The sequence below is a fragment of the Tamandua tetradactyla genome, chromosome 4 (assembly GCF_023851605.1).
Source record: "Tamandua tetradactyla isolate mTamTet1 chromosome 4, mTamTet1.pri, whole genome shotgun sequence".
NCBI classification, from domain to species: Eukaryota; Metazoa; Chordata; class Mammalia; order Pilosa; family Myrmecophagidae; genus Tamandua; species Tamandua tetradactyla.
In genome coordinates this window covers 71,220,077-71,230,944 of record NC_135330.1, presented here as the reverse complement: position 1 = coordinate 71,230,944, position 10,868 = coordinate 71,220,077, and positions in this window count along the sequence as shown.

Here is a 10,868-nt window from a genome sequence, read left to right as displayed (position 1 = left end):
TCCATCCAGTGTGACATGTCTTTCCATTGTGCAGCTTCCTGAGTGGTGGTGATTTCACACGGGCTGAGGCTAGAGACCGCACCCTCTCCTGCCCTTGAGCTGCCCCCTTGCTGTTCCCTGAGATCTATCCTGACACGTATTCCACAGAAAGAGCTTTAAAGGTTTCTGGCCCAGGACAGGGGTTCTGGAATCGAATCCTTTCACTTTCAATCAAGAAGTAAAATGCTGAATAGTTTCCATAGATGCCTTTTTTTTTTCACATGGGCAGGCACCGGGAATCGAACCCGGGTCCTCTGGCATGGCAGGCGAGCATTCTTGCTGGCTGAGCCACCGTGACCCACCCTCCATAGATGTCTTAATTTCTCTTCATGGGCCTTGAAACCCAAACCCATATCAAGCCCTGTTTTTCTGGTGCTGTTTCTCTGTGGAGCGGACAGTGCTTTCCAGTCAAGGCCCGCCTGAGCTAAGACCTCAGAGGAGGCCAACTTTACCCATTGAGCAATCTTCTGTACTCTCATAGCGGCTCTGACCCCCAAAGCTTCCCTACTTCTCTTATAAAAATCTACTCTCAGGAAATAAGCTACAAACAAAAGGACAAATACTGGATGGTCTCACTAATATGAGCTAATTATGATGGGTAAACTGTGGGAGTTAAATTTGAGAGATAGATTATCAGGAGATAGAAAGTGGGTAGAGATTGGGCAAATGATGCTTAAGGAGTCCAGAATATTTAATAAGCTCAATTGTAAATCTTCAGAAATCACAGTACTGTGTGATGGCAGCACAATACTTTAAAGTGTAACTATCAAAGCTGAGTGTGTATGGTTGAAAGGTGAAGGCTGGGTCATGTACGCCACCAGGACAGCCAAAGGATACAGCCTGGGACTGTATAGCTTAGCCAAACCTATAGTGGTTGATGACTTGGTTAATTGTACAAATATAAGAAAGTTCCTACATGAACTAGAACAAATGTACATCCTTATTAAAAAGTGTTAATAATGGGTGGTAAAGAGGAAAAGTGCAATTAAGGCAAACCAAGGTCTTTAGTTAGTAACATTGTAATACTCTTTCATTAATTGTAACAAAGCCACTATACCAAAGCTAAAAATCAATAATAGGGTGGTATAAAGGGTATGGAATTTTGGGGGGAAGAAATGAGAATGCTCATGTTATTCGTTGTGGTGGTGAATGCATAACTATGTGATTTTACTAAGAGCCATTGGGTGTGCATTTAGGATGGATTGTATGGTGTGTGAATAAAACTTGTAAAAAAAGATTTAAAAGGCAGTAATTTAAAAAAACCACTCAGGAGCAAACTCACACTGACGTTAAAAATGAGTGTTGGTGATTAATGCCAAGAGCAGCTAACATTCACTGAGTCAGGCACTGTGAATTCCTCACGTGGGTTATCTCCTTGACCCCTCACGGCAGCTGTTCTGTCCCCACCTTTCACATGAAATGGGGACGTCGGGCAACTTGCTTGAGACCCGTGGTATTCAACCATAATATTTCCAAGCAGTATGTGTATTTTGTGTGTGTGTGTGGCAAATACATATAACATTAAATTTATCATTTCAGCAATTTTAAAGTATACCATTCAATGCATTAAATACATTCAGTGTTGTGCAACCATCACCAGACTCTAGTTCCAGAACATTTTCATGACCCTAAATGAAAAAAACTACATACCCGTAAGCAGTATGTCTTAGCAGAAATGAAGACATACTGGTCTTCTGCCTTTACGGAGCTGCCTATTCTGCATATTTCACATAAATTGAACCATAAGATATGTGACCTTCTCGCCTGCCATGCCGAGACCCGGGTTCGATTCCCGGTGCCTGCCCATGCAAAAAAAAACAAAAGATCTGTAGTCTTCTGTGGCTGTCTTCTCTCACTTAGCATAATGGTTTCAAGGTTCATCCATGTTGTATTATGTATCACTATTAATTCCTTTTCATGGTTGAATAATATTCCATTGTGTGGATATTCCATATTTCGTTTATTCATTCATCTCTTCATGAACAGGTGTGTATATTTTAATTGAGAGTGTTCATCCTCAAGGTATGAATCTCTAAGGTGGAATTTTAGGTATACTATCAAGTGGATGAAGGCAAGACGCGAGAGCTGATGTTGCATGCCCTGCAGCCTAGCAGCAACTCACAGTGGATTGTGATAGCACTGCGCTGCTGCTACATCCAGGCAAGGGGAGCCCACCTCACCCAGGCTCCGCAGAGCTGCAGGGAGCACTCCAGAGGGCTCTGTGTGCCAGCCCAGTTCCAGTTTTCACTCAGGGCTGTGGCTGAAATCCACCACTGGGCTGGGAAGTTTCTGAAGGTCCATAAGGTCCATAACAAAGCAACGGCAGGACTCATACCAGGGGAGAGAGGGTGCAGCAGTATTTGTTGCAATCAGTACTGAAGACCAGCAGTCCCACTCCTAGGTCTATATCCTGAAGAAACTTTTCTGTGTTCTGGTCTGCACAGCCCAAATTCCCACAAACAACTGATACAAAGGATAAGAATAGTGGGATATGGATGGTGAGGTTATACAATAATGAGATTATACAATAATGAAAAATGAATAGAAGCTACATACATTATAGATAAATCCTATAATGTTGAGTTAAAAGAAGTCACAGATCATTTAAACAATCCAAACACAGGGATCCCAGAATAAGAGTGAAAGCCTTTGAAAGCCTTAAGTCCTGTGTAGCTTAATGTATTGCCTGGAAACATCCCAGAGTATATTAAGCAGATCATCAAAAAGTATTGGCTATGTTTCTTGAAGATGATTGTATAATGACATAGCTTTCACAGTGTGACTGTGTGATTGTGAAAACCTTGTGTCTGATGCTCCTTTTATCTACAGTATGGACAGATGAGTAAAAAATATGGATAAAAAAATAAATAATAGGGGGAACAAATGTTAAAATAAATCGATTAGATTGAAATACTAGTGATCAATGAAAGGGAATGGTAAGGGGTATAGGAAAAAAATAAAGGGAACAAAGGTTAAAATATATTTGGTATATGGAAATACTAGTGGTCAATGAGAGGGAGGGGTAAGGGGTGTGGTATGTATGAGTTTTTTCTTTTTTCTTTGTATTTTTCTGGAGTGATACAAATGTTCTAAGAAATGATCATGGTGATGAATATACAACTATGTGATGATATCATGAGCCATTGATTGTACACCAAGTATGGAATGTTCATATGTTAAGAATGTTTGTGTTTCTATGTTCTGAAAAAAAAAAAAAGTATTGGCTAAGTCCCTTGAGGGATGGGAGAAAAATTATGGAACTGTTAAACCTTACCACCAGGGCCAGATACTGTGCCAAACACTAGGGACACCCAAATCAATAGACCAAGGCCTTGATCTTGAAGTTGACTCTTGTGAAGCTTACGTATGTACTGGAGAAGCTTAGCCTACCTATAGATATGCCTAAGAGTCACCTCTGGAGGACCTCTTTTGTTACTCAGATGTGGCCTCTCTCTAAGTCCAACTCTGCAAGTGAAACCATTGCTCTCTCCCCTACATGAGACACGACATCCAGGATGAAAGTCTCCCTGGTGGTGTGGGAGATGACCCCCAGGGATGAGCCTGGCCCTGGCACCATGGGATCAACAGTACCTCCCTGACCAAAAGGGGGAAAAGAAGTATAACAAATAAGGTACAATGGCTAAGAGAGTTCAAATAGAGTTAAGAGGCTACTCTGGAGGTCACTCTTATGCAAGCTTCAGTTAGACATTGCTACCTATTAATGTCAAAACCATTTCTGCCAATCCTAAAGAATACCTAGGGCAATATATAAGATTCTACAAAGGTTCCAGATGGGTCCCTGGACCAGATAAATCCTGAAACCTAGAGGGCCCAGCCTGTCCAGAACATCTGCTAGTTCCAACTCCCTACTGCATATTATTGACAGCCCCTTCCAATATGAAGAAGTTAGAATGGCCATAGCCCAAATACCTTTGGAGAGTACAATAGAAAGATCAAAGGTGATGGTGGAGTTACACAGAGAAGGTAGGGTTTAACAAACAAACATAATTGCTAATCATTAAATTGATATTTCTTTTAGTCTCCAGTGTCTTAGAGCAGCTAGAAGTCAAAACCTAAATTTGGAATTATAACCCGTACCAAACTCTGAAATCTGTTCTGCTGTGCTTTGAAATTTATTGCTTTTTTGTTTATGTTTTGTTTATTTTTCACAAAATAGAAAAAAAAATTGATTGTGATGATACAAAAAATATTTATTCTTTCTAGCCTCCTTCTAGCTGGAAGGAAAAATCTGAGATGATGGTATATTAGCCCATGGCAAACTGAGGGATCCGTCCTGTAACTACTTGTTGAAGAGTTCTTTGAACACTATTGATTTTTCCTTCTTTGCTTTGTATATATGTTATATAATACAATAAAAAAAGTTTTAAAATGTACTTGGAAATTCATGGCTGTTTTTTATATTCATTACATTTCACAATTTAAAAAGTTGAAAAGAGAGGTCACAGAATACGTAATTTCACTTATAGAGAAGTGAAATTACGCCTTCTTTGGCAAAACGAGGGAGTGGTAAATAAAAATTCAGGATAGTGGTTCTCTCTAGGAAGGAAAGGTGGAAGATAGGGTCGAAGAGGTGGACACAAGGACTTCAGAAGTGTCGAAATGTTCCATTTTTTGCACAAACTGATGGGTATAAGGTGTTAATGCATTTTAACATCGCTATTATTTCATATTTCCTTTCCCTATGTTTTCATTTTTATATATGCACAGGTATAATTATATATGCACAGGTGTAACATATGACAAAAAACAAAGCTATGAAAAGTTTTGAATGACAAACATTTAGGTAAATTAGATAAATTATCACAAGAAACTCTGGTTGATTATGATATCCCCAGTTCATAAATGAGGACACTGAGGCTCAGAGAAGGTAACTTGCATGAGTCACACAGTGGGACCTTGGCAGAAAAGTGAGCCCCCAGCCCACCTCTGTGGGTAAAGCCCTGCATCAGGCATGGGGGTCGTCAATGTGGACCATCCAAGGAGACAGAGACACCACAGGAACCCAAGACATCTGTGTTCACCACCATGACCCACAAATCTACAGAGATGAGCACCAACATGCCAGCTGTTTACTGGACGGAGCAGAGGAAGATGCGGGGAGGTAGGGAGGCTCCTGGGAGAGAGCCATTTCTCTAGGTTTTTGAACTTGAGTGAGCTCAAAGTCCTCAGCTGCCTTATCTAAAGAGCTTCCAACCACCCTTAAGCTGGGTCTGGCTCCCAGGCTTCTGTCTGCAGGCTCTGGTGGGTGATCCACACTGCAGTTACAAACAGACCTCCCTGTTCCCACCATGGACACTCCTGACAGAAGGACTCTGGTCCTCCCTCAGCCACTAATTAATCCTTTGAAAGCCATGATCAGTATGGTTTCTCCACACCAAATCTTCAGGAACTTTTTTCTTTGGTGGTTCCATCAAATCCTAAGGTCCCTCATCAGGGAAAAGATATTGAGCTAGAACACAGCTTTTGCTTGACTATTCAAAGTTAACTCCTATAGCCACATTTGAGGAAAGCCACAGACCAATTCAAGGGAGTTAGGTGGAGGCTGTCCTGTTGGCGGAAGAAATCAAAGGCATCCAGGAGGGGCCTCAGTTGAAAAGAGAAGAGGGCCTGAGACCTACATGCACCCACCATCTCCTCTGCCAAGGCTCTGTTCCTAAGATGGAGAATTATTAGAGTGAGACAAGGTATTTAAGAAGGAGGGGACATGCCAAAGATCAGATGTGAATTGGCTCTGGGAGGAAAACAGTCTTAGAATCATTAATCCAGTGCTTCTGAGAAAATAGGGGGGCCTACTGGGAGACAAAATTAATGGTTTACTCTTGACCAGTTTTTCCCTCGACTAAAAGTGGGGAAATTTCAATAAGATTACATCCCATTCCTTTGATTGTATGATTTCCACAGAGGCAACCATAAGTAAACATTAAACTGGAAGAAGAAAATGCATTAGAAAGATTTGTATAGCTCTTGGCCATTTATAAAGTTTTTAAATGTATGTGCTTTCTTCTGATTCTCACAGCTTTACATTTTGCACATTACCAAACTGAAGTCCAAAGCATTTAAAGGAATTATCCAAGCGCAGAATTTGCTGATGTTGGAGTTGAGTGCTCCTGCCAACCCCCAGATGCCCCGCCCCCACCACCTATCCCTGACCCTCCACCCCATACTCTTCCTGGGAAGAAAACTTCACCAGATGAAGCAGAAGCAGGAACAATGGCCCCAAGGCACAGGGAAAGAGGAATGGCCTAGTGAGTAAGACTTCAGGAACAATCTCTGGGCCAAGGTACGGGAAAGACAGCAGTTCCAGTACAACACATTTCATGTAGCACCTACTGGGTGCCGGCCCTGGGCGCCATAGGGAGACAGAGCCAGTGGCAGGGACAGGACAGGTGTGTCAGTAATGATTACAACTTCAAGCGACAGATACAATGAGAGGGGCATGTTCAGGTAACAGCGTCCATTCAGAAGGGAGATTCTGTGGCGTGGGAAAAGAGTTGTGGGTCAGAAAATGCTTCATAGAGGAATACACAGTTTTCAAGGATGAATAGGGCTATTCCCAGGGAAGAAAGTATGGGAGAGGGTACCAGGGCAGGGAAAAGAACTTGTACAAAGCACAAAGGCTGGAAACGTCACTTGTGTTCAGGGCAATGACAGTTATTTTGGTATTGCTGGTCAGAGGGCAAGAGGAGAGGTGGGACACGAAGCTGACAGGCAGCTGGATCTGGGGTGCTGTGCGGATGGCTGGGGCTCTGGGAACCCCTGAAGGCCAGGGCCCGATGGCAGTGGGATCTCTCTGCCTCCAGAGGGCAGAGGAGATGGGCAAGGAATCCTCCAGGAAGTACAAATCCCAGACAGAGACGCTGAGCCCTGAACGGGGGCAGCGGTGGCGGGGACAAGGGAAGGACAGGTGGGGAGATCTGAGATGAAACAGGACAACAGTCCATCCCACATCCGGAAGACGGGGAGCTCGTGGGTTGGGCCAAGCACTAAAGGAGGTGGAACTAAAAGTGGGGGCGTTTCCCCGCTATGGGGACGGGGGCTCTGTAAGCAAAAAGAGAGGCTCACGTGGAGGCAAGGAGGAACAAGTGAGCTATAAAACAAGAGGTTGTAGACTCCTAAGGCGTAAAACACCGGGGTAAAGCAGCCACGGGGCACTGGGGGCTTCCGCGTCTGGAGATCACTTTGAGAAGAAAGACCACCGACCGGGTGCTTCTTAGCTCCTCATCTACCTGCTCAGGCGCCCCGACATCGACTTTTCCGAGGTGCCCGGTAGAGCCCCTTGTGGCCGCAAGCTGTTCCTGCAGGTTGGCGCTGGAAATACAGGGGCCAAGCCTCAGGCTGTCAGTCACCCTTTCCCACAATTAGCCTGACGCTGATTCACTGGCGGTCAGCCCAGCCCCGGCAGCTGAAGGTCTCCACAGGTGTGATCAATTGATATTGTTTCTTTCTTTCATTTTAACCATTCTGGTGGTTCTTTTTTTAAAATGGTAAAATATACTTTAAAAATATAATAAGGTGATTTATAGAAGACGATAGTTTTTTGGTAATGTCCGTAATGGGGAAGATTAAAAATTGCCTCCTAAATCAACTTTGAAAGTTCATAGGACTCTGGAATCTTGTTCATACATCTTTACGGTTTTTCATTACTACTATTTGAGGTAAAGGAGCTTATTTCTCTAAACCTCTCCTATTATCACAGGCCAGAAATATTTGCTTCATGGCCAAATACCTCAAACTTTAAAACAACTACCATTTTCTTATAACGCATAAATTCTACATTAGGAATTTGGGCAGGGCTCAGCTAGTCCTCGTATGCCTCGTAGAATCAACTGAGGTTCATCTGCCATGCTTGGCTGGGGCTCGGGCTGGTCTGGAGGGACGAAGGCAGCTTCATTCACCCATCTGTGTCAGCCCAGGAAATGGCTGGAATTGTCAAATTAAATACCTAGGCGTGGTTTCTCTGACATGAAGGTGTATACTGGCCTCATAGTTAGTGTCCCAAGATAACCAAATAGAAGCCACTTCTTACCAAGTTTCAGAAAACACCCAGTGTAACTTCTATCACATTTTATTGGTTAAAGCAAGTCATGAGACCAGCTCAGATATAAAGGGAGAGAAATTAGAATCCACCTCTTGATAAGGAAGTGGCCAAGACCTCATTGTTGCAGCCTTCTTTGGGCTGAGGAAATTGTAGTGGCCACCACATATCTATCTTTTGTACTTTCTCTCTCTTTATTTCCCTCTCTCATACTCTTCCTTATTTTCTTACTCTCCTCTCTCCTCCCCTTTCAGGAAACTAAATTCACAAGGGCTCCCATTGGGCATTACTAAGTCCCTTCCTACCCTATGCTTCCCCACACATCTTCAAACTCTTCAACTCCTCGGTGAGAGGTTATCAGAACACCTAAAACCATAGCATGGTAGACTAGAAGGTGTGGCTAATTCTAGATGCTCTTTACATATGAGGAAATTGAGGCCCAGAGAAGAAAAGGGAATTTCCCAAGGTCCTATTGAAGTAAGTACCAGAGTTCTGGTGAGTACAGCACAAAACGTAATCTGCTTAGGGTCTCAAAGATGCCAACAGATTCCTTTCCATTTCTGACCACTAGTTTCTGTTCTACAGTCATTGCCTCACCATTACAATTTCCTTTTGACCTGATTGGTCAAGTGGTGAAACCAGTGATGTCAGGTTTCTGCACCCATAGAGGCCTGTCTGAGCCCTGTCCCTTCAGAGATGGATGGGGGACTGCGGGTGTAGCAAATCAGGATCAATGAGGCCTGCCCCCTCCATTTACCCCTCTGCAACCCCAAAGCAAGTAACTGGTTTCTGATCCTGAAGCCCGAGGGTTCTGTGAGCTCTACTACCAATAAGCAGCTCTAGATCAATTTTGAAAATTCCTGAGTATCAGGAGATGGAGGATTTAACTCAGGATGTTGGTAACTGAAGTCCTGCTGAGGATATCTGAATTGTCAGAGGCTAAGAAGACACAGCTTTATAGCCAAACTCATGAAGACGAGGGAGCAAAGACCCAGAGGGCATCCCAGGCTCGGTCACCAGACATCCCATAGCATCAAGGGCTAGATTTGAGGGGAAGAACACGGGCTGCAGGAGACACAGGGCATTGGCACAACAGATCTGGGATCTGAATAGTCAGCGATATGGGAATAACCTGCCAAGAAGCATGTCAGAATATTTTTAATCCACCAGCTTTGTACTCCAAGACTACTTAGGTTGACTGTCAGAACAGTCACTTTGGGACAACAGTGAGAGTCTCTAAGGACATCTGTGTGACTGGGCAGGGGCAGAAAGGGTATCTGTGAGGACGATGTTGATAAGAAAGGACCAAAGTAACTATTTGCATTGATACAGCCTGTCACTCCTTTAGGGGAAAGGCCATGTCTCATTCTGTTCTGGTCCCCAGGCCTAGCACAGGTGTGGGGCATGATGGCACACATAAGGAGCTCCATGAATGCTTGTTCTCATGGCCTGTGGTGGTCATTAGTCAACCCCCTGCATCCAGGCACAATTCTGGCCAAGGATTCCCGCAGTCCATGGGTCCCCTCCTCCCACACTCCTTCCAGCAGCGCTCGTCTCACTGGTGGGAGGTTTAGGACATGGAGAGCCTCTGCTAATGGTTTTCAGTCCCTCCTTGCCCACAGACAGACTAGCTGACCTTCCCCAGGGGCTCGCCTCTCTGGATGGCCCTGGGCTCTTGTTCCTGCTGGTGTCCCTCCCAGCAGCCTCGGTGTGTCTGCTAAACACATACAGGGCGATTTCTTTCCTTTCCTATCCCCTTCTGAGGAAAAGAAGTAAAGGAAAATGATGAAAGGAATAAAAATCACTAAATCAGAAGGAAGATCATCACCTGAGAGTGTAATTTCCCCTGAGGGTGTAATTTCCCAGCCTCTAGGTGGCCGGAGCCCTTGCCTGTCCCTTTTCCCTGTGGCCTGCTGCTGTGGCTGCAGCAACTTGAGTGGGAACTAAAGCGCAGCTGCCTCTGCGCGCACAGCCAAAAAATCAGGAGCCCGCCCCATCTTTCTCTCCAAGCGCCAATGTTTCCATCACTTCTCGGTTGAAGCTGCCTCTGCTAATAGCTATTGGCTGCTTCCTCTCCGGGAGCCACTACGGGGCGGGCCGGGGGAAGCCCAGCGAGGCCTCCTGCCCCGCCCGGGCCGGCGGGGGAGCTGGGGACCGGGAGGCACCGGGGGGTCCCTCCCCGTGGCGGCCCAGGCGGGTGCAGGGCGGAGGCCGGGGGCACCCTGCCCCTCCCCGTGTGGGGTCCTGCCGGCGGCGGCGGCCTCTCCGAGCCGGGGCGGTCCAGCCCGGGGCGGGGGCGGCGCGGCGGGGCGGGAGGGACGCGGGGCCCGGCAGGCGGGGCTGCGGGCTCGAGCTCGGCCCCTGCTCAGGCCAGACCTGCGCACAGCCGCCACCTGCGGGCCCGCCCGACACAGCCTGGGCGGGACCAACACAGCCTGGGCGGCCCGGGGCCGGCGCAGCCCTGGGGGCGCGGGGGGCGGGGGGCGGGGGGCGGCCAGCAGGCGGGCCCTCCGCCTTCCCCAGAGCCTGCGTGGCGGTGGCGGAGAGGAATGGTAGAAGGTGCCACCTGCTCTTTGGAAGATTTACTGGCCGTTTATAGAAGGCCTGTGTAAAGCATATGGAAAAACTTCTCTTGACTTTCTTCTCAGCTTTTTGAAACTTCTGCCACGTTTATTAGTTGCCAATGTATGATAAAGTAAAGATAGAAAAATCACATAACATGTCTTGTAATGCCCATTTGTTAGGGGAAAAAAAAATCATAGAAATGTGTTCT